Source organism: Myotis yumanensis, unplaced genomic scaffold (genome assembly GCF_028538775.1).
Source record: "Myotis yumanensis isolate MYYU_CA2020_CCGP unplaced genomic scaffold, mMyoYum1.0.hap1 SCAF_9, whole genome shotgun sequence".
Classification (NCBI taxonomy): Eukaryota; Metazoa; Chordata; class Mammalia; order Chiroptera; family Vespertilionidae; genus Myotis; species Myotis yumanensis.
The window spans coordinates 27427659-27454968 of record NW_027223760.1 but is presented as its reverse complement, the minus strand read 5'-3'; the positions used below and the strand labels follow the sequence as shown (position 1 = coordinate 27454968).

The following is a 27310-nucleotide window of genomic DNA, read 5'->3' as shown; positions in this document are numbered from 1 at the left end:
CCCCCTCCCCGCCCCCCAATGTGCATCCAGACCCAGCATAGGCAGCTACAAGCCACAGATCATTTTGTAACTCTTAACAGGTATCCCTGAGCTAGTCACAGGCAGCAACTGACATTGACCTGCATCAGAGTCCCTCCAGAACCAACATACCTGATGGCCAGCTTCAGATCACAACAGAGCACCATCTGATTAGCTCTAAATGTGGCTCACCCAAAGGGAGGTTTTGGCAGGGACCAGACCCTGCTGAGGCACACTCTGATCTGTGGAGTCAGTCCTCACATAGCAGTTATTAAGCTGTGGTCATGGCCAATCCTCACAGCTAGTCATCCCACCCACTGAAATGCCAACAGCAATCAAGGCTCAACTGCAACAGGAGGGCACACACACAACACACACAACAGATACTCTTAGACACTCCCAGCTCAAGTGATTATGGAAACTGAGCCAATGGGTGCACAGGATTCCTAATATAAAAGGACATCCTAAACCATTTTCCCTCAGAACAGAAACAAGACAGGGATGTCCGCTTTTACCACTCTTGTTCAACATAATACTGGAAGTCCTAGCCATAGCAATCAGATAAGGAGAAAATATAAAAGGCATCCAAATTGGAAAGGAGGAAGTAAAACTGTCATTATTTGCAGATGACATGTTATTGTACATAGAAAACCCTAAAGATGCCACCAAAAAAACTACTAGATTTAATAAGTGAATTTGGCAATGTAGCAGGATACAAAATGAACACCAAGAAACTGATGGCATTCTTTATACACCAATAATGAACTCCCAGAAAGAGAAACTAAAAAAACAATCCCATTTACCATAGCAACAAAAATGTTAAGATACCTAAGATAAACATAACAAAGGAGATAAAAGACCTGTACTCAGAAAACGACAGGACACTGAAAAAAGAAATAGAGGAAGATATAAACAAGTGGAAGAATATATCGTGTTCATGGATAAAAAGAAATAACATCAATAAAACATCCATACTACCCAAAGCAATCTATAGATTCAACATAATCCTTATTAAAATACCAATGGCATATTTCACAGATCTAGAATAAATACTCTAAAAATTTATATGGAACCAAAAAAAGACCCCTAAATAGTCACAGTAATTTTGAGAAAGAAAAACAAAGTAGGAGGAATCACCATATCAAATATCAAAGTATATTACAAAGCCATTGTGATCAAACCTGCCTCATATTGGCACAAAAACAGACATATAGACCAATGGAACAGAACAGAAAACCCAGAAATCGAACCAAGCCATACACTTAATTAATATTTGACAAAGGAGGCAAGAGCATACAATGGAGTAAAGACAGTCTCTTCATTAAATGGTGCTGGGAAAATTGGACAGGTACATCTAAAAAAATGAAACTAGACTACCATCTTATACCATACACAAGAATAATCTCAAAATGGATAGAAGATTTAAATGTAAGTCCTGAAACCATAAAAGTCTTAGAAGAAACCAGAGGGAGCAAAGTCTCAGACATCTCTTGTAGCAATATGTTTGTGGATACATCTCCTAGGGCAAAGGAAACTAAGGAGAAAATAAACAAATGGGACTACACCAAAAGAAAAAGCTTCTGCACTGCAAAAGAAAGCACCATCAAAATCCAAAGGGAATCCATGGTATGGGAGAACCTATTTGCCAATGATACATCAGATAAGGAGTTAATTTCCAAAATATATAAAGAAGTCATACAACTTAACAAAAGGAAGACAATCCAATTTATAAAATGGGCAAAGGACCTAAGTAGACACTTCTCCAGAGAGGACATGCAGATGGCCAAGAGCTATATGAAAAAATGCTCAGTCAGTAATCATCAGAGAGAGGCAAATCAAAATGACAATGAAGTATTATCTTACACTGCCAGCATGGCTACCATCAACAAATCTACAAACAAGTGCTGGCAAGGATGTGGAGAAAAGGGAACCCTAGTACACTGCTAGTGGGAATGCAGACTGGTGCAGCCACTATAGAAAACAGTATAGTGTTTCTTCAAAAAATTAAAAATGAAATTGCCATTTGATCTAGTGATTCCACTTCTAGGAATATATCCTAAGAATCCTGAAATGCCAATCAGAAAGAATGTAAGCAGCGCTATTTACAATAGCTAAAATCTGGAAACAGCTCAAGTGCCCATCAGTAGGTGAGTGGATAAAAAAGCTGTGGTAGCCCTAGTTGGTTTGACTCAGTGGATAGAGTGTTGGCCTGCAGACTGAGGGTCCTGGGTTCAATTCCGGTCAGGGCCCATGACCAGAATGTGGGTTCTATCCTCAGTAGGGGGTATGCAGGAGGCAGCCAATCAATGATTCTCTCTCATCATTGATGTTTCTATCTCTCTGACCCTTCCCCTCTGAAATACATAAAAATATATTTTTTAAAAAGCTGTGGTACATTTACATAATGGAATACTATGCAGCAGCAAAAAAAAGGGGGTATCTCTTACCCTTTGAGACAGCATGGAGAAACCTGGATAGTATTATGCTAAGCAAAATAAGCCAGACAGAGAAAGACAAGTATCACATGATCTCACTTATATGTAGAATCTAATGAACAAAATAAACTGATGAACAAAATAGAAACAGAAACATGGAAGGATGGAAACAGACTGACGAATTTCAGTGCGAAGCGGGAATGGTGTGTGGGGGGGGCACTGGAGGAGCTTAGCTAAAAAAATCTACTAGTACATGCATATATGCATAACCCACAGACAATAGCTTGATGAAGGCATGGGAGGAGGAGGGAGTGAGGCTGAGGGGGTCAAAAGGAGAACATTTGTAATATTTTCAATAATAAAGATAATTTAGCCGAAACCGGTTTGGCTCAGTGGATAGAGCATCGGCCTGCGGACTGAAGGATCCCAGGTTCGATTCCGGTCAAGGGCATGTACCTGGGTTGCGGGCACATCCCCAGTAGGAGATGTACAGGAGGCAGCTGATCGATGTTTCTCTCTCATCGATGTTTCTAACTCTCTATCTCTCTCCCTTCCTCTCTGTAAAAAATCAATAAAATATATTTTTTTTTAAAAAAAGATAATTTAAAAAAAAAGAAGTACAAATTGGTAATTCCAAAATAGTCATGTGGATATAGAGTACAGCATAGGGAATATAGTCACTAATATTGCTAATAACTATGTATGGTGCCTGGGTTGTAACTAGAAATGTCAAAGGGACCACTTCATAAATAATATAATTGTCTAACCACTATGCTGTTCACCTGAAAGAAAAATATAATAATATTGAATGTCAACTGTAATTGAAAAATAAAATCATGAAAATTTTTTAAAATAAGATGAAACCATTTGTGTTACTTATTGACACAAAGTTAATCAACATTTTAACTCTTTTTGTAAATGCTCTGCAATTTACCAAGTTAATCTTTTTTTTAGTTTATTGATTTTGAAAGAGAGAGGGAGAGAGAGAGAAACATCGATTTGTTGTTCCACTTATTCATGCATTTATTGGTTGATTCTTGTATGTGCCCTGACCAGGGATCAAACCCACAACCTGGAAGTATTGGTTGACAGTCTAAGCAACTGAGCTACTCACCCGGGGCCCGAGTTAATCTTTTTTATAGGCCTGACTTTCGACCTGGCTGTCTGTGCCATTTTAAGAGATATTTGCCTCTTTAGTTCAACCAATTCTACTCTTTTTCATCTTTCTTCTTGTGTGTGTGTGTGTTTTTTCCACCAGTCTCCTAATCATTTTCATCCTTTTGGCCCTCTCCTATCTGATGCTGAGAGACTTTATAAATATTTATGAATTGTTCCTTGTCTTTCTTGATGAAGGAAAACACATAAACACTACTTCCATCTATTCACCAGCTATTTCCTCTGCGTGCAAACTGGAACTGCTTTGCCTGATCACTCTGATGGTATTGGCTACCAACTCTTTTATAAAAATACTAAATAGTGCATTTTTTCACGTTGTGCCCCAAGTGAAGCAAGTTTCTTTTATATACCAGTGGCCAATCCAAATGACACGTGTTTGCTTTATCAACCTCTGTGAAAGTCTAGTGGTAATTTATATTGATTACATAATGAGAAACTCCATCCCTAGTACAACATGTTCTTTCAGCTGCAGAGCCACACCTGTAGAAATGCGAACTCACATCTGGTTCCATAAATCTGTTCTTTCTGATCCTCTGGAGAGATACTTTATGTAAACTATACAGCTACACGTGGAACGGGGAAGACTAAAGCAGATGGCTAACCCTAGTAACCATTTGTACCCCAAGTCCTGAGCTTCTTCCTCTCTTCCTTGACTTTGATGTCTTCCTATGTGAGAATCAATTCAATCACTCCTCTTATGAAAGGTATCTCTTACCTGCTGTGCGTATACTTAGATAACCAGTGCAAAGTGCTGATTTTGTTGCTATTAGGAGGTTTTAAGGACTACCTCGGAGTCAAAAATATTAGTTTCACTCATTGGTAAGTAGATTCCTCCAATTAATTTTTTTGATACGAAGATAGGATGATAGCTACATTTCCTCGTCATTATATATTTTCATCTTTATTGATTCCATTGCATGTGTTATATTGTGTCTCTACATAAAAAGTTAACTTTAAAAACAAACCAACTGTTATAAATCAAATAGTTACCTTGAAGACAATTCATTTGTACTTACTATTTAAGCTAAAATTAATTTTTCTCCTCTTTAAAGTGATTGTCAGTAAAATCACAACAACGTTAAGAAAGTATCCTTGATACAAAGAAGCAATAAGCCTTATGCGGGACAGTTTTAAAGCCACAAATCCAAACGAGGTTAGTGTAAGGAGAGATCACATCTAATCCAACCCCTTCATCACAAGAATTGAGGCTCCAGAAGACTGAGTCACCTGCCTGACACCATCAAGTCGCTCAAAAGCAGCAGCTGAATTAAACAGATTTTTTTCTATCGTCTGCTGCTCACCCATATTTCAAAAAACGCTTGGAAGCTCAGTATCCGGGAGGATTCTGTTCAGATGATTTCTATAAAGCAAGCCCTCCACCACTGATCTGTTAGTAACAGATATTTTTCATCAATAGTGGTGTTTGGAAACAAATCCTATAGGTTTCAAGATTTGGGAAAACATGGACCAGGTCTTCTTTTTACCTTCATTAATGTCAAAGCTGTTCCAAGTCAGTGTGGTGCCGTGCAACCTAAGGGCAGAGTTTCAGCAGCTCACTGGTCAGGTGAACACTTACTAACACATTTGCCTTAACCTGTAGAATGGGAGTGAGTGCAAGGTGCTGCTGACCTTACCATCTGCCTGGAGTGACCAGCCTCTGACAGCCACTGTAGGGCTCCAGCACCTGGCAGCAGGTGAGCAGGCTGAGGAATCTGCTAATGCCCTCACGGGGAACAAACCAGAGGCCAGAGAAAAGAGTTCAAGAAAAGAGTCTGCTTATGCAATTTTCACTCAAGGTCACTTTCTTAACGTTGTTGTCATTTTACTGACAATCACTTTATCCATTAATTTATCCATAAGGTACAAATGTTTACTATATAAAACATGATTCTGTTTTAAGGGCTTAAACATAAAGGACTTTAGGCAAAACCTAAGGTGATCCAAATAAAGTAAGGAGCTTTGTTAATAATAATGTATCAATATTGTTCCATTGGTTGCTACAGATGTGCATAGTAATGTTAACAATGAAGAAAATTGGGTGTGGATATAGAGAACTCTGTAATATTCCTGCACCTCTCCTATAAATCTAAAACTTATTCTAAAATAAAAGTATTTTTAAAATAATACAAATAAACACTCCGTCTGATTGCTTGTTCAACTTGCTAATAGCAAACATGCTTGTCTTCTACTCTTCCTCTTAAGTTCTTAGAGCATTTTAAAATTTTAATATATGCAGCTACAGATACCAAAATCAACGACATTACAAAGTATACAATTTACCTATGTGATCTCACGTATTAGAAATTTAGATGCCAGTGAAAGACAAGTTGAGTGAATCTGAAGGGAACATAATTCTAAGTAAGATCTGCAGGTGTTTGCTGTGTGCTTCCATTGTAGATAAAACTTTAAAAACCTTCCCTGACTACATTCCAGGAAAGGCTAACAGTGGATGTTGATCTGTCCTAGGCATCCTTTTTCAGCACTTTGAAGTTTCAGATTGTCTCCAAACAAGATGATAGTCAATATTGCTTTTAAAGGCGAGGATGGGAAAGAAATATAATTGCCCCAGAAGCAAAAAAAGAAAAAGGAAGAAAAAGGAAAGTCTGAAATGGGGGTTGGGCAGCCCCAGAAGGAGTCCGATGAAGCCCTCGTGCATGGGATCATTTCTGAAAATCTCAAATTCTAAACTTTGAATCTAGAGTTTCCTTTATGAATACATGACTTACATGTCCCCCCAAAATCCAACCAGCAAAGATCTTCATATTTCAAAAGAAAAAGAAAGGAAAATAGTGTCTTAAAGATATAACACCATCAAAAATGTCCTTATATTCAAGATTTCATCACTCCTTACGTGGGTGTTCTAGGGAAGGGACAGGTTACCAGTTGTGGACATGAGGGAGGAACTGGGCACTTTTCGGTTAGACCACCTCCTGAAATCTGAGGACCTTGCAAAATAGAAAAGCCAAGATATCAAGAACTTTAAACTTTATTGCAAACACTCTCAGGAAAAAGAATTAGCAAACTAGAAAGTATTCCCAATGGAAGGAGTAATTGTTTTCTTTTCTTAACATATCTAAGAGCAGAAATAGGGAAAGGCACAGACGTTTTAAAAGATTCTCCTACACTCCTCATTTCCTATTCACTCAAACACAGGTGGGTCATCAGTTCTGGGCTGGCCGACTTACTCACTCTACCCAGTATGGGGGCAAGAGAGCGTTCCTTGGTAGATATTCCCATTCCACAATTGCCAAAACTATATTCCTTCCCTGCAGAGTGTGGTTGAAGTATTTTGATTTTTCCTTTAAAAAAAAAATCAGCAATCTTAAAAAAAAAGATATATCTAAGCAAGAGAGACATAAAGCCATCATGGTCAAAGCATAAAAGCCCCACAGCAACAGAACATTTCCAACTGCATAAATCTCAAGAGAGAAGAAACCAAAAATAGAAAGAGGAGGAAAAGTGGGAGGGAGAGAGGGAGGAGGGAGAGAAGGGGTAGAAAGAAGGAAGGGGGGAGAAAGGGAGGGGAGGACGGAGGGAGGGAGGGACAGAACTTCCACAGAACCCTACTTCCTTTCATAAAGTATCTTCTTCCACTGTTTTGCTTCCATTCATTAATTGTTAGGGTACTTGCAAAAAAGGAGAGAAAACAAATTATTACAGTAAGTAAACAACTCAATAAAAAGGATGAGAACAGCCTTTTCCAGCTGACACAGGGCCACCCTGTCAGTATGTCAGACATCTGGGGACCGTGTCCAGTGAACTGCGGGAGGAACACGCTCGCCTTGCTTGTGCTGCAGCCTCTCACGTGACCCGGACGGATAATGGAAGTGATTCTTCAGAATGAACCCGAAGTTGCAGATGATCGAATCATAACAGAACTACACTTGAAAGGGACTTAAGTCAATGTTTATTCTTTCTTTTGGCCTCAAAGTTTATTTCTACTTATGCTAAACCTATAGCAGCCATGGCTAGGCCTTTGGTACATATTACTGAAAAGAATAAAATAACCCAGATTGCTGAAATCATATTGAAGGCAATGCTCAGTTAGCTTTAACTATCATTTTCTTTTTCAAGCATTAGGTTTTCAACTCTAAGTGTACACATGCACACATGTCAGACACATGGCCTGTAAGATCCCAGACACATGCCCGGAACATGTCTGTGTGGTAGTTTTAGGCATGGCTGCTTACACGGCGCAGGGATTGTTCTAGTCTCTGGAAGGGGTGCTGGAGCGGTGGGTCACCCAATAAGGGCTCATCTGAGACCCAAAGCAGGTTGTAACATTTGATGGTGGTATTGCGCGCACGCGCGTGTGTGCGTGTGTGCGTGTGTGTGCAGCTGTCTCAGAAGCGCAGGGAATCTGTCCTGCGTGTAGTATGGCAGACAGCTGTGGCCTCCTGGAGATGCAGGAAGGGAAGGGGAAGAGGAATTCAAGTGGTGAGACAAGACCCAGAATAAAGTAGGAGAGAAGTGAGGAGGGATAAGGGAAAATAGAAGTGCATTGACAAAAATATATAAAGGTTATTGGGGTGGATAACAAAAAAGAATCAGGACCTAAAAGTTTGCTGTTGTTGTTGTTTAAGGTACAGGAACAGAGGGAGGGTTGCTAGGTGAAGTGAGATGGATGGAGGCAGAAACCGCATCCGTCCCAGGTTACTGGGGACTGGCCCCCGTTAGAACTGTTATCTTAGGGAAATTCTCACTAGCTCCCCTTTTCCCTCTCAAGGGCCCTAATATGGATAATAATGATATAGTCACCTTCTCCATAGACCACCTCTGGCCCAGGACAGCAAGAAGTGGCCATATCACGACTAAGGCTGGGAAACAGACACCAAGAAGAGCTTTCAGGAAGGGGGAAAAGGGAGACCGTGGCGGAAGAAAAAAGGGGGAAAGGAGACAAGGTACAATGCCTGGGCTGTTTATAACCAACCATGCCAAACACGCATAACGACAGAAGGGCCATTGACAGGAAAAGTGTATAAAAATGTACGGATGGGTGGAGAAGAGCTAGAAGGAAACAGAGACAAGAGGCACATGATTCACAGCCCAACTATGTGTAGGCTCCTAGTATGTCCCCCTGCGTTTGGAGATCAGTGGTTATGATCACCGTGTATGAAAATGACTGGAAACCACCATCCTCGCCTTCCACCCTGTGCAGGCACAGGCAGCCTCATCTGTTGTTGCCTCCTGGGCCAGCCAGCTGCTCCGAAGTTGCTCACCTCCTCCTAGTGCTGGGCCTCTCAGACTGGCAGGCAGCCTGGGCTGAGCCCCCCGCTCCGAGCCTCCTCCCGCACCTCTGATGGCCACATACCAGACTGTCTGCCCCCGTGGTTTCTCAGGCTTCCGCAGATAGGCCACAGCACATGAAGCTGCCCTGCAGTGCGTCATTTCAGAGACCTCTTTTGACTTTTTTGCTGTACCAGCATTTTGTGTTGGGAAAAGCAGAGAGTAAATGTCAAGGGCAAGTGCAAAAGGCGAAGTAATTTTTAGCTAAGCTTTCCCCAGACCTAGAGGGAAGAGGGAATGCCACCAGCAATAGGGCCTTTGGTACTTAGGGCTTCAGAAAGTATGCCATATGGGTTTCTGCTATCATTTTGAATTGGGGCATCGTATGCGTTGAAGTGTGTCTCCCTCAACATTCTTATGCTGAAGTCCTAACCCCTGTACCTCAGAATGTGACCGTATTTGGAGATAGGGCCTTTACAGAGGTACGAGGGTTAAAAATGAGGTCATTAGGGTGGGCACTAGTCTAATGTGACTAATTTATAAGAGGAGAAAATTTGGGCACAGACACACATTCAGGGAGAATGCTACCTGAACATGAAGACAGCCATCTACATGCCAAGAAGAGAGTCGGGGCAGCCTTCCCTCTGAGCACTTAGAAGAAACCAACCCTGCTGACACCCTGATATTGGACTTGGAGCTTCCAGAACTGTAAGACAGTATGTTTGCATTGTTTAAGCCATCCACTTTGTGGTCTTTTGTTCCGGCAGCCCCAGTAAAACTAACACCCCAAATGCAGTCTGTGTAAGGATGGGAGATAAGAGAAGTGGACCAGAATTTTTATAGATTTGTCTCTTTCCCTGGGAAGACTAAGCAATTCTTCGTTGAGCTACCCAAAAGATCAGGCACCTCTATGGCAAGATTGTATTGGCTGATTCTGAGTAAATAATTTCAACTGCTCATGCCTCAGTTTCTCCCTCCTCCATGAAGTCAGGTGCGCAGCCATGTTCTGAAGTTTCCACTGTGCCTGATTATTAAGGCAAAGGTCAAACTTAAATAGGAAGCCAGATTGAGAAATACTGTGTTTGAGACTGGCTGGCCAAGCGAGGGGACTCTCATTACACAGAGAGGTCTAGTCCTCGACTTCCCACCCGCTCCTCACAGAATCAGCTCTGACCTGGCCTTCTGAATAGCTAAGTTTGACACAATCAAACACTAAAACAACTTAATGTATCTGGACAAAGAGTCTAACCCAGGGGTGGGCAAACTTTTTGACTAGAGGGCCACAATAGGTTCTTAAACTGGACCCGAGGACCGGAACAAAAGCATGGATGGAGTGTTTGTGTGAACTAATATAAATTCAAAGTAAACATCATTACATAAAAGGGTACGGTCTTTTTTTTTTTTTTTTTTAGTTTTATTCATTTCAAACGGGCCGGATCCAGCCCTCGGGCCGTAGTTTGCCCAGGGCTGGACCCTTCAGTACCTAATTCCAGAACATCTCTCCTTGAGTTGGGGAAAAGTTGTAAAACCTGCTTGTTAAAGGACCTCTGCTACCAGGGAAAACCCCACAAAAGTATTTCTACTGCTTTCTTTCTCTTCTTCTTTTTTAAAAACTGCTCTAGGCCTAGACTCTGGTCCAGTCTAACTGCCTTGAGTAAGCCCTGGAGTCAGTAGTGGGAGAAACGCTGTTTAGCCCGCTTCCTTATATGGCAGCGAATGACAGCGTGCTTGTCCATTTGAGCTGCAGCGTGGCTCTCTGACAAGTTATAATGATTGGTTATGGAAAGCTCCTGCTCTGGTTTCCATCGCCTTCCTCGGGAAAGACACCGAACAGACAGCTGTAGGGACATGGAGAGGTTTGAAGTCAGGGAGCCGGGTGGAATCCAGCTCTGCCATTTGCCAGTGTGTGACTTGGGCAAGTTATTTACTTTACTGCCCTGAGGGACCAGGTAGTCATCTTCCACTCAACAGTGCCTGTCACACAGCTGTGTGTCCTCGAGGCAGCTGGATGAGCTAGCTAATCTTCTCCACCACCTACCAGGGTGCAGTATAACTTCCATTTCTACTCCCTCTTCCTCCCAAGTTCAGTCCTTTTTCTCCAGATAAAGTCTCAATCTTCTCTCTCCCTCTTTCATTCAAGGTCTGAAACACTAAAAACTGACATAACAATCCAGCCTCAGGTGTAATAAAACCCCTTTGCCATACTAGATAAAGGTTATTTAGAATGGTTAAGGCAGCACAGATCCAATGATAAGGGTTGGGGAGAAAACTCTGGTTGAAGGGATGAGGGAGGTTGCCTGCTTCTGCAGAGTAGACTGTTGAGTTAGAAAATGCTTATGCTGATCAGAAACAGGGTTTCCTAAATCTGGTATCTATTGTCCAAGTTGGCTCCTTTTATCCCATCTGTTATGACCATGGAAGAGGCAACTTGGGAGAGTGTGTGGCCAAGGGCGTAGGGACTAAAGGGAGCCTTGAGCCTACAGAGAGCCTCCATAGGAAGTCATGGATGATAGCTACTCATGTGCATAGTTTAGCGATATTACTTCTGATCCTTATAACACCCACAAAAGGAAGGAATAATCATACCCTTTCTGTAGGTGAAGAAACAGGCTAGAAAATGGTAAATTTTCAAATCAAGTCTTCCTGATTCCAGTCTGTTCTCAAATGGGTCGCACCTCCAGAGCCACACACGAAACAGGAGTTTCCATCAATTGGAGTGGTTAGCAATAGATAGCACAGCGTGGTGGTTGAGCACAGGGATGATGGAGCCAGGTTTGAATCTTGGCTCTGCCACTTAGGAGCTGTGTGGCCTTAGATGTGTTATTTAACCTAATTGTAATTCAGTTTCTCCATCTACAAATTGGGTTGTTATGAAGAATATCTATTTGATTTTTATCTAATAAATATGTATATGCTACTCAGCATGGGCCAGGTACGGTTCCAAGCACTCAGTAATGATATAATTAGAGAGGGATCATTGAGTTCAAACATGAACATCGGCTTCAGCTTTCTTATCAAGAAGAAATCAAGGACATTGATTCCTTTACTCATTTAACTCACATAATAAGCACCTACTAAGTGTGGGGCAAGGCACTTTTTTAGACTCAAGTCACAGCCCAGAAAACCCCCACAAGGTTCCTGATTTCATGATGCTTATGTTCTAGAAGCTTAAGAAATAACAGATGAGAAAACAAATAAGTATTTAATCATAAACATTCATTATGAATAACATTAAACAATAGAGGTATTCTGATTGGCTCTCCTGTGTAGAAGCTAATTTTACCAACTTGAAGCCGTAGGGTCAGTGGTCTGCTAGTAAATATTTGGCAACTAGCTCTGGGGGTGGGGGTGGGAGGTGGAGAGAGGAGTCTGATTTGTGGCATTTGCAAATTTCCGTAGTATAAATGGTTGATCTCAAGCTCCCAAGGTACCATCAATGAACAAAGAATTGGGAAGAAGTTCATTTGCACAGCATCCTATAGTATTTCCATCATACAGACACCATAAACGTAACTAACCTCCAGAGAGCATAGGTAATAGTAAAACATAGTAAAATAATTAGGAAGGGATGAGTTTGGGGGATTTATTACCTTGGTTTTTTAAAAATATATATATATTTTTTTGATTTCAGAAAGAAAGGGAGAGAGAGAGAGAGAGAAACATCAATGATGAGAGAGAATCATTGATCGGCTGCCTCCTGCACGCCCCCTACTGGGGATTGAGCCCGAAACCCTGGCATATGCCCTTGACCAGAATCGAACCTGGGAACCTTCAGTCTTCAGGCTGACACTCTATCCACTGAGCCAATCCAGCTAGGGCTTACCTTGGTTTTTAATATTTGATTTAATTTTAAATAATTTAATTTTTTTAAATGACGGTTCAACCACTGGTTCTCAAAAACTTGAAAATTTAACAACTGGCTTTTGGGAGCTGGTCTGAGCTGGCTCCACACACCACTATTTAGGATGCGTGGACGGGGGCCGGTGTCAGAGGGAAAGGAGACTGAGTCAGTATGGTGTCATTATGCAGACGGGAATCCTAATCTCATTCCTTTTTAGCTGCTCCTCTCCAGCAAGCCTGCTTTCATGGACACAGTGGGAGCACAGCTTTGTAAACCAAATAGCACCGGTACAAATATAGTAGCGATCTGACATTTTCATTGTACCGGGTCGCTCATGCAGAGAGGTTTGTAGCTGCACAATCCTGAGTGACTATGACTTATGTACTCGGCGCTCTGAATATGGTAGGTTCTGCTGTGCAACACAGAGGATGTAACTCCTGACCGCCGAATAAAGGAAGACCCTACAGAGGGACTCGCTGTCCACCCCTTTCCCTCGTCTCTTAGGGCTCACATGCTTCCCTAAGGGCCGCCAAGGAAGCAGCTAAGCCAGAGGAGATGTGGGGTGAAGGTGGAGGAATTTCTCCCCTGTTCCCACCCAGGACTGGTACACTCCTTCCCACAAAGTGGAAAACAGAGGGGTGGGGGGGAATCTTCTGTTTTCCTTGGTAAGTTACATTTCTAGAGTAACATCTTAAAGACAGAGCTACTTAAAGAGAAAATCTGTCCTGATTCACCCTTCCCCTGAAGCCTAAATTTCACTTAGTAATGGTGCCTGGAACAGGAAGTGGAAATACCATGAGAAATTTTATTCTTGCCACATTTCCAGTGCTTTACAAAAGCAGACACTGGAAATCTCATCAGAGAACTTGACCTTACAGGGTTGATAGCTTCGTGCCCAAACCAAAGGAGTATGGGAAGCCGGGGGATGTTCACATACGTGATCTAGCCCTTCTGGGGAGACTTCACAAAACTGATGATTTGGATTACACAGCTGTGACTTTTAGAAAGAAATTATTCAAAACTAAACAACTGGGCTTCTGAGGAATAAGTTACTCCATAATCTACGATAAATGAAGCAGAGAGGCACAGAGTTAACATTAGCCTCTACGCAGGAGAGCCAATCAGAATGCCTCTGTTGTTTAGTTGCATTCATAATGGATGCTTATGATTGCATATTTATTTGTTTACTCATCGGTGGTTTCTGAGTCAGGGTGTTTTAGCAGCATCACCAGGGAGTTTTCACACCTGCAGATGCTGGGCCCCCAGACCTACGGAATCAGAGTCTTCAGGGAGTGGGTCTCAGGGATACATGTTTCCAAAAGCCCTACACTTGATTCTGATTAAGACACTGGTTAAAACCGACTGGATGATAGGCAAACGGGGCTGCATCGTATAAAACGCAATCCATGAAATGTTAAAATGGAACCCTCTCTTGCTAGCAGAAGAAATAAACTGGTTGGTGTGCTGAAAAGGTTAACAGCCTGGGACTTAGGAATCGTGTGTTCTGGAACCACCTGTGCCACAAATGAACTGGGAGACCTTGGTCAAGTCACTTGCTTTGTTCTTTCATTTAATAGATATTTATTGGGCTTCTGGGATGTACCAGGCAGTGGGTGCACAGTAATGGGAAAAAAAATAGATGTTTCCTGCCTTTAGAATCTTACTGATATTTTATCAAAGAAACCTACAAATACAAGTATAATTTTACTTGCTGTGGCTAGAAAGATGAAAAATAAATCGTTGGCTCATGATTTTTTTCTTTTTTTTTTTTTTAAAGAATTTCTTGTTAAGATCCCAAATGTCTTGCACAACCTTCCCACACACAATATAATTATTTGTTTTAGGTCCCCTGGTTGAGAAAACGCAATACCAAAAGCTACTATGAACTCAGTAACTACGTAAAGTAAACGAACATTTCATTATCATAATGCATCTATAACCTTAGAAAAATAGTAGCACAATATTATGTAAGATGTGCTATTTACTTAGTTTGTCAAAAATATTTGCTGCATGTATATGCGTTCGTTTACATCTTGCAATGACTTTGTGGACTCTCAGGGAGCCGAGGGCCAGAGGTTAGAAACCTACCTATGGTTCACATAAATGACAAAATGCCTGGCACTTGAGTAGCAACGGCCCTTTTCTTCCACAAGACATCACTATCCGTGAGAGCACGTTCCAACCCTGGGAAGCATAGACTCAGCCTCAGAATCCTTCTCAACACAGTGCTCCAGATGGCCACTGCCAATTGTCTGGAGGTGGCGAACAGATGAAAAATTATTTGTACTCTCTGGGCTAAATGACTCCTAAGGCCCTGCTCATCCTTTTTTTCCCTAAAGAACATCTATGAATCTGTGTGGATTCAGTCCTACTGTTTTGAGAAACACAAATGCCATCTCCCCTTTTTACATAAAAGTTCTCCCAATTTTTGAAGACATCCACGTGGCCCCTACATTTTCTTTCCTTTGGGATAAACAGCTCCAGATCCCTTATCTGTTCCTCATATTCTGTTCTCCTGACCTTGGACGTTCAGCCCTGGCTTCACATTTGTCAGTGCGTCTGCGAAGAATGAGCTCAGAACAGGGTGCGTTCTTTTTTTCCGTTCTTAACAATGAGACAGGTGTTCAGTGAATGAAAGATTACATTGGGAACATTGCCGAGAGCTGAAATTTTCAGTGATAAAGAGAACACTACCTTTGATGCAGTAATCCTACTAAGTATTGTGATTTACATTGAAATGTAGTAGGCTTTATTTATTAACATTATTAAGTCATTATTTATTGAATTTTAAAGATTGCCTTAGTTTTGGGGGGGAGCATTATCATATCTTTGACTCATATGAAGCTTCTTGCCAACAAAATCACCCGAGTGTTTTTCTTTAGCATCTCTCTAACATGATTATCCATAATTCTTATCTTTTCAATTATCAGTGGTGTAAGCTTCCAGGCTAACTTCCCTCAAGACTGGTCTATCAGGCCATGCCAAAGCGGTCATTAAGTGCTATACTCCATGACCCTGACATTGGGTGATTGCCTCTCTAGAAATTCAGTCACACACACACACACACAAAATTAAACGATATTCATTGACAGCTGTTGGACATTTTAGCTAATTTGCCTTCCCTGCCTAACTTTCTCTTCTAACTAGATTTGCCCACCAGGCTTTCCCCCTACTGCTGCCAGAGCCGCTGGTAATTTATCCATAGGCATGCCAGTAAACTCTGATGGCCCCTAAAAATTTTGCCAAAGACAATAGCTATTAGCCGAACCAATCAGATCTCTTCTTTCAGAATTTGACCAGGAAGCACAGAAGGAATTTTCCAGTCTGTAGAACAGCAGAGAGAATCAGCCACATGTGCTACAGCTGAGACACATTAATGGGAGCTCACAGACGTCTGCTGTGATCCTCGACCCACCTTGATTCCAACCCTACTCTCGGCGGACCCTGCTCCTTGCTTGGCTTCTGTTCATGGATTTCCTTGTGATTCCATCCCTTTATTCATCCACATGTATCTTGTACTCCTGTCCCTTTACTGGAGCTACTGAAGCTTTTTAACATAAGGGTCTATTGGTTCTGAGCACTGTGCCAAGCGCTCTCACATATGTCACTCTACCTGTCCATAGCCTGCCTTGCTCACCAAACTCTTGGTTTCTAAACCTCTGCCTGGCGTCTGATTTTTGCTGTTTCTCTTTCACTCAGTCTAGTCCATTGTTATATCCATCTGGCTTAGTCCCTTCCCTGACTCCAATGGAACTAATGTCCTTAATGCTCCAGGACCTGGGACCCCCTGGGCACTCGGCCCTAGGCCTGCCCATCTTTAGCACATAGGTGACATCTGCCTAGTTCCACAGTTTGGGAATGTTACATGTGGGTGTAAAAGGAACTAATTACATATTCCTACTTAATCTGTCTCTCTCCAAGTGAGACATATCCTTAAAGTCAAGTGTTTCCATCCGCATTTTCACAGAACAAGCATTTTCACAGAACAACGCCAAAAGCCTCAGGAAATGATTAAAAAGGAATTTATCTTCATGTTATCCCTCACTGATCTACATATACATTTTAAAGAAAAGCCATGTACTAAAATGATTATTTACTAAGAACACCCAATTCACTTACAATATTGAAAAAAAATATTCTCCTTCAACTATCCCTTCATTGCTGCTTACCCATCCTTTCATTAAGCTCTCGGTATCCTCTCAGCAACACTCATCAGCAGCCATTCCTGATTTCTTCAGCCCCTAAATCAGTGGTTCTCAACTTTCTGGCCCTTTAAGTACAGTTCCTCATGTTGTGACCCAACCATAAAATTATTTTCGTTGCTACTTCATAACTGTAATGTTGCTACTGTTTTGAATCGTAATGTAAATATCTGATATGCAGGATGGTCTTAGGCGACCCCTGTGAAAGGGTCATTCGACCGCCAAAGGGGTCGCGACCCACAGGTTGGGAACCGCTGCCCTAAATCTTTAGAAATGATCTCCTTTTCTTTGAAATGGAGGCCATTGGAGGTCATCTCCTTCTATACATCTGTGTATTTCTGCCATCCTTCCTTCCTTCCAAAGAACCAGGGAAACAAGAAAGAACACCCCTACTCATGTTCTGATCCATCCACCCCTTGACTCCAATGGAATGACAAGACTTTCTACCGCTCCCATCCGAACCTTCCCCAGTTCAAGGGTTTCTCCCTGGACAGTTACAAAGAGTGGGTTCACAAAGGACCTTCGGGATTTAGGGACTTTACAGATTCCCAAAGATATTCATAACAACAGCAACAACCGGAAAGAACACCTGGCAGGGCCAACCTCATCACCTCCCCTTCATGGCCATGCCTCCTCTTACAACACGCACCCTCCTCCTGCCAACTGTGAGTTTGGGGGTGAGAAGCAGAATGGCTCTTTTCCACAAAAATTGCTCTAACACAGTGATGGCGAACCTTTTGAGCTCGGCGTGTCAGCATTTTGAAAAACCCTAACTTAACTCTGGTGCCGTGTCACATATAGAAATTTTTTGATATCTGCAACCATAGTAAAACAAAGACTTATATTTTTGATATTTATTTTATATATTTAAATGCCATTTAACAAAGAAAAATCAACCAAAAAAATGAGTTCGCGTGTCACCTCTGACACGCGTGTCATAGGTTCGCCATCACTGCTCTAACATCAACTCTGGCTGTTCTAACTTTTCTCCTTCGGTCTTATAGAGTGAAAAGGTTTTCCCCTATCTCGAACCCATCTGGGCTTGACCCTGTGCTGTTCTCTGAGCCTCATCCTAGAGCTGGGCCATTGCAAATTGTCAGTGTTGGTTCAGGAAAGCCTCCTTTTGACCTGAGGATGGAGGAGCTGGCGAAGGTGGTAGAGGTGGAGGACTGGGGGTTGGGAAGTTAAGGATGCCACCAGTAGTCAGTTACAGGAGAGCCAGCTGGGGATACTAAAGACTGAAGCAAACAGAGGTGAGAGGCCAGATCCACCGAGCAGCCTGGTCTCAATAGCAACAGGAACCACAGCCAGGTGCTCCTGATTAGCTCACCCTCCCTGCAAGGCCCAGGCTTGACATGCTGGGATTAGTTCCATGCTTTTGGCTGGAGGCAGAGAAGCTGCCTCATTTACTAAGGCCTTTCCGTTGTCAGCACCTTGTCATCGGTCTTCAACTCAACTGAATCTTCAGATTTCCTGATTCCTGGATATGGCCTTGCACCACGGATGACCCATCTTGTTCTACCTCCTGATACTTGTGTCTTTTTGTCTTTGAGTATCAAAGCCAAAATCAAGACAACATTGGGGGTGGACCAGCATTCCCTAGTTCTAGAAAGAGCTAGGACCCATAAAGTACCAGGCAAGGATCCTCAAATATGAGGAAGGAGCAGTTAACTAGGGATACTAGGTAAGAAGTGGGGATGAGACCAGCCAAGATGAGCATAATGTTCAGAAGACTCACATTGCTGACAGTTTGGAGGAAATAGCCTATTCAGAAGGTGGGGTCTCATCTCATTGGACACCTTAACCACTGTGGGAGGTAGGAGAAGCATAAAAATGCCCATGAGATAGATGAGGTCGAAGAGTGGATGGCTTCCTCCTGGAAGGCCAGGCTATTTAAGGAGGAGAACCAGAGTGGAGACGAAGCTCTCACAGCGGTGCTCATGAGTTAAGCCTGAACTACAAGCATCTCTTTAAATTACCCAGTTACTCAGAACCTGTGGGCTTCTCTCCAATAACAAACTTGGATTAGCCCAGCGGTTCTCAACCTGTGGGTCGCGACCCCTTCGGCGGTCGAACAACCCTTTCACTGGGGTCGCCTAAGACCATGCTGCATATCAGATATTTACATTACGATTCATAACAGTAGCAACATTACAGTTATGAAGTAGCAATGAAAATAATTTTATGGTTGGGTCACAACATGAGGAACTGTATTTAAAGGGCCAGAAGGTTGAGAACCACTGGATTAGCCTGACAAATGAGGGACTTTCAGTGAGGAGCTAATGATTCTATTTCCAGGCTCCGAGAGAATTTACCCAGAAAACTCTGTTTTAAAATCTGAAAATTCTTTGGCAGCATCTTTCTAACCTCTTCCTTAGTCCTACCATGCTATTTGCATACCACTTGGTCAGCGTTTTCCCCTGTCCCCCCACCGTGGCCTCACCCCACCACATTTCTGAGACATGCAGGCAGATGGGGGCCGAGCTAATCCCTTTTCATGCCCATCTATAAGTCAGTTTTTGTCTTGCTGAAGAATGACAGACTAGTGAATATGCTACCGTGAAAATGACAAATGGAGACAACTATATGTGTTTCTAAGAAAAGACTTACTGAGATGCCTTTTACTTAACAGAAAAGAGAATATCCAGGCTGGATTCTGGAACTTTCCATGGCTGGACAAAGGACCAACCTATTGCCCCAGAGTAGAAGATCCCCAGGCCAGTCACAGGAGCCAACTAGAATTATTAATAGCCTCACTGTGGGAGAATGCTTATATGTATCTCATTTAAATCATTTAAGCTGCAATCCAAACCTGGTTCTCCTCTTTAATTAAAGAATTGTATCTGTTTAAAGCAATCTTTTTATCTGAATTATTTAAGTCGCACATTTCTATTGGCTTTGAACAATGGAAACAACCCAGTGTGTTACCTATGGTTTAATCCATTGTATATTCCTGGTGTGTACGCCAATGTATTTCTCTTTATTAAATGATTTTAATAAAATGAAAATCCTTGCACTGTGGTTCCACTGAGTCCTGTTTACCTCCCTGCTTGGGGAGATGCATTCTAGCTACTATTTAACAGGAAGAAAGTGGTGCAAAGAGCTGCCTAAAGTTCAACATCAAGTAAAATATCAAATCCCTTTGCTCCATCACTATATACAGTAGAACACTTAAAGCATTATTTTTTTAAATAATGTTTTTTGGGGAGGTGGGGAGCATACGAGAGGAGAGAGTGGTGGTAGGAAATTCTGAATTGTCGGGGACTTGGAGATGTTGGTCTCGAAGTGGAATCTATCCTCAGATACCAAGATTATAGATTCCCTTCCAAACTGCATTCCCTACATGGTTTCGAGGACAGTTGAAAAAGAAATTGCTCTCCATCTTTTGATTGACAGGAAAAACACTGTGGAAATAGTTTGGAACTTGATCTCTTCAAGGGAAGGATGATAATCAAACTATAGCTCTCGCCTGCAGCCTTTCTCTCACACTTACTCAGAACCGTTCCAGGAAAAGAAACTCACAGGGAATTCTGTTATCATATATCACTTCTGGGAGGAGAGAGAGGCATTTTCAAGAAAACGATCCCCCAACTCCTCAATACAAAGAGAAGAGACGATTTCACGAATCTCAACACAAAAACCACCTCACTCCATGGAATAAAATCAAATGGGGCCAGTCGCTTGGAGCTGGAAACCTTGAATGTCCAAGGTTTTCTTTAAAAATGATCAGGTTCACCCTTTTTGCCACTAGTCTTCACTTAAGTTCCAGTCCTGGGTGTCTGGTTTTGCCAAGCACAGGAGAAAGACTTTACTATTTCGGTTTACAAGTCCATCTGCACAGCCCTGTGAACAGAAGGATACCAAGCACTTTGTACTCCTCCAGTTTTTTGACCATGTATTGCCACGGTCCTAAAATCCCCTCCACCCCTCACAATCAGCTCTTTCTAAAAGGAGTCTCAGGCTACTACCAACCAGCTGCCTTGTACTACTGTTGGAGATGCCCAAATATGTCTGACTCTCTCGAAATGAAAGACTGTGTCCTCCCTTTCTACCGGCAGCTTCTCAAATAATCCAGTCACACTCAGGCACACTTTCCAACAGAAAGTAAAATTTCTCAAGAAATAGTTTGGTGGGATGTTGAAAGTGAGTTCTTAAAAACACACCCACCAGCGCCTGCATTCTCGCATTATTGGGTTTTATAGGAAACAGATCGCGGTAGGCATCTTCTGTCTTAGCAAATATCAGATCAGTTACATTAGGCCCCCCCTCCTCCCCCCCCAACCAGCGCTCAATGCCCGTGCTCTTTCTACCTCTGACCTTATCGCTTGGCAGCTCTAGAAGTCTAGTCTCCAGCGCGGGTAGCAGAATAAAATGCAAATGCCTTTGGTTAAAAAGCATCACTTGTTTGGCTTCTCAGCCACCTAAAAAGTTGTGGTTAAAAGCAAAACCTCCTTTAAATCTCTGATAACAGAGGATGCAGGAGAGACCGCTGGTGTGAGCAGAGAGCACAGCGCGCCCGTGTCAGTAGGCGACCAGGTACAACCCCCCTCGCCCTCCTAAACAAAAGGCTCCTCTCCTCAAAGTTACCGCTGGTCCCTGCACAGGCGCCTCTATGGATCGCCCCTCGCGTCCCAGCTCGAAGAACAGAACTTGAAACCCCATCCTTGTTTGTCTTCCGGGAACATCTGCAGGGCAGCGAGGCAGGGTCTGGCTCTGAACATTTGCAGGGCTTATGGGCTTTCCCAGCCTCGCGTCCCCGGCTACCTGGGCCAGGAATGGTGAATGGAACCCGGAGGGAGATCGTCCCCAGCCGTCCGGGGAAGAGACGAGAAGAAAGTCCTCTGTGCCTTACCTCCTAGGCGGCAGCTTCTTCCCGGGGACCGAGCGGGAGAGGAAGGACCGACTTCTTTCCGCGGGAGCACAGCGAGAGGGCAGGCGGGCCGGCAGCGCGGCACACACTGCTCTATTCAATAAAACTGCAGACCGCCCTTCCCCGGCCCCGCCCCGAAGTCCGCGCTCCGGGAACACACACCCCCTGTGTTTACAGTCGGCAGTCGGTGGTATGCATTGTCCTGTAGGGTTTTCTAATAGGCAGCCAATGACGACACCGCGGCCGAGGTGGATGCAGCCTGCCCGTGGAGATGCCTGTCATTCCCTAGGCATGCTCAGGAAATCACTCATCAGAAAAACCAAGACCTAAAAAGCTCAGAAACTGCGCGCAGGCTGCCAAAACCAGCCCGCTCCATGCCCTTTTTTGGTTATCCTTCGCAGGGCCTCTGGAAGTGAATCCATTGTCAGGAACAATCATAAGAAATGTTAATCTTGGAGAAAGAGGCTGTCTTGTGGAACACCAATGGAACTTTCAAAAAAGAAGGCACAGTCTATGGAACGAAAAGTTCACAGTCCATAAGTTTGCTGGGGGGTGAGGGTGGGGGTGGGGTGGGGAAGGGGTTTTAATTGAGGGAGCCTTAATAGTATATTTCTTGTAAAAGTGGCTGTAAATGCGAAATGAAATACAATCATTATGTAATTTTTAAAGGCTGAAATGACTGGGACCCAGGACTGGTGTACAGGCTAAATTCTAACCCGAGAGAGGCACAGCCCCCTAAAATGTGTCTACACTTGTTTTAAAAACAACTGACCAAAAAAAGCTGGCGCAGGTAATGTTTGCCAGAATAAGTGTGGCACCAGAAACTCAGCGAGGTAGGGTCCTACCGGCTTGGCTATCCTCATTGGTTTCCCACATCCCCTCCCTCTCCCTTGCCCCTCTGTTTCCTCAGATTTGTCCATGGGGAACTATTGCAAGAAACTATGCACAGAGGGCATGGAAAGCCAGCACCTACTCTGGGGCTGGTGTAGGCAAATGCATATGCCCACAGAGGTGACACTAATGTTCTAGTGCAGTGGTTCTCAACCTTGGCTGCACATTAGAATCACCTGGGAATCTTTTTAAAATCCTGATTTCTGGGCCTCGTCCTCCAGAAATTCTGTTTCTTTGTTACTAATGTTGTGGCCCCACCTCATAACAAAGAAACAGAATTTCCGGAGGACGAGGCCCAGAAATCAGGATTTTAAAAAAAGATTCCCAGGTGATTCTAATGTGCAGCCAAGGTTGAGAACCACTGTTCTAGTGACTTCTTGAAAGTACTCTGACCAACTAACTCTTCATTGGTAGAAGGTGTGCTATGGGAGGGTCAGAACTAGGAGATGCTGAATTAGAATCAAGTAGGCTGGCACACGTGTGCGTTCAATCTGCGGTCTTGTGCTTTTAAATATAAAATTCACTCATTTAGAACTTGATTCAACAATGACGAAAAATTATGAGCACCTACTATTTGTCAGGTCTGGGGCCAGGTGCTAGATGTATGCCTTTTTATTGCCATGTGTTTGGAGACTATTTCATCACTGACAAAGAAGAGTTAACATATTTTCCTTGGCTACTTGCAAGTCCAGAAGCTCGGTCTTAAAAAATCTGGGGTTTTACTGTGTAGGGCTTTCTCTATATGTGAAGATCTGACTTGGACATGATCTCTACTTAGGAAAAAGTCTCTTGACCTCTGTGCCTCATGCAGAAGAACGAGAACTGACTGGTCCAAATGGACGGTGTCCTTCTTCAGCCCTCCCGCATGAGTAAGTTACCCAGAGGCGTCTGTATCCATCTGAGACCCATCTTGTGAGGAGTGTCTCCCGGCAGTATGGCCCATAACTCTTGGGAAGGCCACCCCGTCCCCTCTCCCCAGCTGCTACCGCAGTACAGCCTAAAAAAGCTACAGTGAAGGCTGCCAGGCGCAGGGAGAGGTGAGCTACAGGCATCCCAAGTTGGAACTCAGAATGCACTTTCCCAGAGAAACAAAATAAATAATGGCTGGCGGGAATGGTGCAGTCAAGGCCACGTTTCAAGTCCACTGTGGCTCAACCAGGCATTTGTGCAGCACCCTCGTTTGTAACATTGTTCCTATGGGAAAATGCCTTCTGAACCCAAATGACTGATTTGGAAATAAACTTGGAGGACACAGAGTTGCTGCAGGGGACGTTCCATATCTGGACTGATTGTCAAGGTAGAATAGATACTTTTTAGTCTGCTAAACTGCTGGGCCTGAAGACAGTGTAGGGCAGACATCAATGAGCTCTGAAAGCAACTCAGTCCGTGACGTCTGGGCGAAGATATGAGCTGGGTCCAGAGATGTTTGGGGCCCGTGTTTCCCGGCAGGATGGTCCATAACTCAGCGAGGCCTGTTTTAACGTGCCGTTTTACACGGCCACTGCTGATTGTATCCTAGGCAGCATTCTCCCAGCGTGTATGAGTAATGTCTTCTGCTTGTACAGCATCAGGGCGTAATTTGCAATCTATGAATAAAATAAGTACCAGCTTCCCAGAGGAAAGAAAAGTTGCACTACAAATGGGGAAAATATTATCAGCAGGAAACATGGGAAGGACATGCATTTTATATGGTTTTTGGAAGATAAATGGCTAAATATTTTTGGGTTCATGTTTATAGAAAAGAGAAGTATGTTTCCCTAGATAAATTCTAAATACCTCATATGCAGGGTATGGTGGATGAGCAGCCACTCAGCCTATTTTGTGTATTTGAAAACAGACTTGTTGTGGAGGAACTATATAGTTGGAAGAATAACTTAGCAAATTAATACACACCATAAACATTATTTTTTTATTGTCTTCGTTTTTTTTTTTTTTAAATTCAGTAAGAATAAAAAAGACAGGAAAGGGACTAAAAAGAAAGAAAAAGGTAAAGGTTGCCAATTTCTGCCATGGGAAACTTAACTCTCATAGTACTTACTTTTTCCAGAGGTCATTTGTAAACAACACTAAAAATACACAGGATTTATATAGGAAGTTTCTGTGGAATATATTTCCCACTTGGATCATCTCAGATAAAGAACAGCTTGTCTGGCATAGGCTATCTCTGCCTAATGAACCATAACAAATCTAACGAGACATTTGGAAACATCTGGATGACTCATATTTTTTCAGTTCCAGCTGACTATTTGTAATCATGTAGATCAGTAGTGAGCAATTATATTTTGCTTGTGTGTCAATTTGGGAAAAGTAAAGTTAGGCCATACTTTTTCATTTAAATTGAAATCACTTCATGTAGTTCCATTGAAAACATACATTCTTCTTGCTTAAAATATCTACTTTGCTGAACAGAACAGATATTTTGAACATTTTAAAAGGCAGCAGAACACCCCCACGCTCTGCCCTCCACACACACACCTTCTTTTATTCAAATTAAGTATTTCCAGATACTCACATTTCTAAAACAATAAAATCAGACCGGTAGAATGAACAACAAAGACAGTACAAAGAGAGAGAGACACACACAGACACAGAGAATTATACTAAGTGTACTTATAAACCTAGATGAAAAAATTAGCATATTGAATCCAATAGTGTAAAAAAAGATAATGCAGAAATGATTAAAATATAGAAATCTATTGATGCATTATACAATATTAGTGGTTTAAAAGTAAAAAATAAATATAAAAAAGAAGAGAGATTATTTTGATAGGTAAAGAATAATACTTGGTAAACTTCTTAATCACTTATAGAAAAAAAGGAGCTCTTAAAAAACTAGCAACAAAATCTTTACACTCATAATGAGAGACGTTTACCAGAAACCTACAGCAAAAATCATGCTTAATGATGAAATGTTAAAAAATATTCCCATTATAATAAATGAAAAGATGAGGATGACTGTCTCTTCTACAAGTGAAAAAAAGAGCTGCAAGTTCTAGCCAAATAAAAAGAACAAGAGCTGCTGAAACCGGTTTGGCTCAGTGGATAGAGCGTCGGCCTGCGGACGGAAAGGTCCCAGGTTCGATTCCGGTCAAGGGCATGTGCCTTGGTTGCGTGCACATCCCCAGTGGGAGATGTGCAGGAGGCAGCTGATCGATGTTTCTCTCTCGTCAATGTTTCTAACTCTCTATCTCTCTCCCTTCCTCTCTGTAAAAAAATCAATAAAATATATTTAAAAAAAAAAAAAAGAACAAGAGCTACTGGAATTAGAAGGAAAAAAATCTTTATTTGCTATGATGTGATTATCTGTGTAGAAAATACAAGAGAATCAACAAATATATTAGAACTAATATAAGAGTTCATTACAAGATTTTTGGGATCAAGTTTAGTATAGAAAAGTCCAAAGATCCTATAAACAGCCATCTCTAATTTGAAAATATAATGGAAAAATATACTATTCAGATTGATAACAAAAGTGTGATTATCTTGGAATAAGCATAACAAAATATGTGCAAGAAAATTACTAAACTGGAGTTAAGGATGTAAAAGGCCTGTATAAATGGTAAAATATGTTACTTTTCTGAATGGCAAACCTCAAAATTATGAAGATGTGAATTCTCCTCATATTAACCTATGCTTTTATTATTCCAACTAAAATCTCTAAATGTTATATTTTGTAGAACTTGACAAAGTAATCTTAAAATTCATTTGGAAAAGTAAAGATCTAATAATAAGTTCTGAGATACTCTAGAGCAGGGGTGGGCAAACTTTTTGACTCGAGGGCCACAATGGGTTCTTAAACTGGACCAGAGGGCTGGAACAAAAGCATGGATGGAGTGTTTGTGTGAACTAATATAAATTTAAAGTAAACATCATTACATAAAAGGGGACGGTCTTTTTTTTTTTAGTTTTATTCATTTCAAACAGGCCGGATCCGGCCTGCGGGCCGTAGTTTGCCCACGGCTGCTCTAGAGCATCTCTAATTAAGATATGCGTTATTGACCCAGGAATAGACAAATAGGTCAATAGAACAAAGGAGAAAGCCTCGGAACTGTCCCAAACATGTGTGGGAACTCCTAAAATAATAGCAGCGGCATTACAGATCAGAAGGGAAGGGTAGACTATTCTCTTAATGCAAGGTTGCAATTAATTGTGTGGAAACAATAAAATCAGTTTCAAAATTCCCACCCAACACTAAAGGAAACTAGGTTGCATGAAAAGCAAAACTTGAAAACAATGAGGAAAAACTGTCGGTGAATATCTTAACGATAGATATGATGTGGAAGGCTTCTTAAAATAATAAAAAACAGAACTTACGAATGAGATGGAAAACAATGGAGGACATGGTTATACACAGCAGATAAAATGCACAGCACTCGTTTATTTCTGCCGTTTGCCCAAACCTCACCAAAAAAATGATAGTAAAGAAATAAAAAAGCATAAATAAATCTCACAAGACAGAGTGTTGGAATGAAGTCAACACAGGGTTCAGATGTCAGCCAACTTTTGCAATATGGAAAATGGACGAATGGTTGGTAATTGACTTAACAGAGCTGAGAAACTGAACTCTGGCCCCGTGGAGTGCACGGCCAGGGACAAGAAAGTAGCTGAAACGAGACTCAGAAGCAGAAAAACTCAGGATTGGGAAGCCCTG

The 27310-nt window shown here is 42.1% G+C and overlaps 1 protein-coding gene across 3 annotated transcripts in view; it reads right to left on the bottom strand.

The window, feature by feature from the left end:
• The window catches only part of CALD1 (caldesmon 1), a 209598-nt gene extending 187577 nt beyond the window's left edge, over window positions 1-22021 (bottom strand). Inside the window, exon 1 of one of the 3 annotated variants that reach the window (XM_070423931.1) lies at window positions 21751-22021. The gene's annotated coding sequence lies outside the window, so the exon portion shown is untranslated. The remainder of the gene's footprint in view (window positions 1-21750) is intronic. The other 2 variants (XM_070423926.1, XM_070423932.1) reach the window with 2 other exon arrangements.
• Between the last annotated feature and the right edge of the window lie 5289 nt (window positions 22022-27310).